Source organism: Vigna unguiculata, unplaced genomic scaffold, assembly GCF_037176805.1.
Source record: "Vigna unguiculata cultivar grain cowpea cultivar isolate G323 ecotype 2 unplaced genomic scaffold, ASM3717680v1 ptg000476l, whole genome shotgun sequence".
NCBI classification, from domain to species: Eukaryota; Viridiplantae; Streptophyta; class Magnoliopsida; order Fabales; family Fabaceae; genus Vigna; species Vigna unguiculata.
Window position 1 is genome coordinate 37,220 of NW_028197111.1, and position 1,686 is coordinate 38,905.

At 32.7% G+C, this 1,686-nt stretch overlaps 1 non-coding gene across 1 annotated transcript; it reads left to right on the top strand.

Moving 5' to 3' along the window:
- Positions 1-1,006: 1,006 nt before the first annotated feature.
- On the top strand, positions 1,007-1,094 carry TRNAS-GGA (transfer RNA serine (anticodon GGA)). The gene has a single exon. It is a non-coding gene; the product is annotated as a tRNA-Ser (tRNA).
- Positions 1,095-1,686: the final 592 nt, after the last annotated feature.

The window sequence follows — 1,686 nt, forward strand, 5'->3', positions numbered from 1 at the left end:
CCCCCCTTATGTGTGTAATGAGAAAAATCCATCAAATCAAAAAATATTCCAGTATTCTCATTCTCAACTGAACAGAGCTAGTGTTTTTACAATAAATCTCTAGCCAACCTTCCTGTCAAAAATTATTTCTTAACATTAAGTATGTAGGTACTTGATAAAAAAAAATAAGAACTTCAACAATTTCTTTGTCCTCTACGCTGCTTAATTTCCTGGAATTAGTCACCTCAATAATCTTCGATGGTTCTATGGGTATCCAAAATATGAACGAGATGGATATTTATTGTCCCAACCATTCCTGTTAGTCCCAATCTCGATAAGCCATGGATATAGATAGATACAAAGTTTTCGTGTCCTTGATTCCCAAGCGTAGTGCTTCTTTCCCAATGTTGCCTATCAGTACTAGTAATTTGGGGTTGACCTAACCCCATAAGTATAGGTATAACCTTTCGCTTAATACTAGAAACCTAAAATTCAAGCATATAAGGCTTCATTAATCGAGGATACACGACAGAAGGAATTAATCCTTTTATTTACAAATTTCACCTTCAACACGCGTGGGGTTTTTCCATTCCATTTTTTTTTGACCGAAATCGGTCAAAAAAAATGGAATCAAATCACACCATCTCTGTAATAAGTGAATGCCCTTTTTTCTCCTGAAGTTGTCGGAATTATTCGTAATAAGATATTGGCTACAATTGAAAAGGTCTTATCTATAAAATTTTCATTTATCCGAGATCTAGGCATAGGTAGAAATCCATTCTATAATTTAATTAATCATGGTGTGAGAAATCAATCCCACAAATAAAGGAATTGTATAATTATAATACAGTGCGAAATAACGTAAAAATGAACTCATCAATCAAATTTGTTTATCCTAAGACCTTGTAGGAGGTTTTTTTTTAATTTTACTTTGTATTTTTATAGTTTGAATAGGTTTTATGCATTTATGAAAAATAGGATTGATTCACTATTCAACATTCAACCGGTTTCTGGGCATCATTATATAGGAGAGATGGCCGAGTGGTTCAAGGCGTAGCATTGGAACTGCTATGTAGGCTTTTTGTTTACCGGGGGTTCGAATCCCTCTCTTTCCGAATCTTTACCAAATTCATCAATATTACTCATCCCAATGCATACCATTATTTCATATTTCAAATTTGTTTGTTGATATGGACAACTTTATATTCCTCATTTTTCGGTAATACAAAAAATAGTGGATAACGGGTGGGCAAGGAATAAAAATTTTCGCATATCCATGTCTATGATATATGAATAGCAGAAAATCCTTGTAAAAAAAACTCTTGTTATTTTAGTTAAGTTTAAGTTTGACGAGAATAATATTCTACAACCAGTAATTCATTTATTTTCAAACCAACCCATTTATTATCTATTATTTGATTAATTAAACCTTTATATTGGAAAGGGTGAACAGTCAAATGATTTGGCAATTTCTCATGGGGGGCTGAATCAAAATAATTTTGAATAAGAGTTTTAGATTTTTGTTCATCCTTTGCTGTAATAATATCTTGAGGTTTACAACGATAACTTGGTATATCCACTATACGACCATTAACTAAAACATGTCTATGGTTTATAAATTGGCGGGCTTGAGGAATAGTCGCAGCCATACCCAATCGAAAAAGTATGTTATCCAAGCGCATTTCAAGTAGTTGTAATAAAACCTGA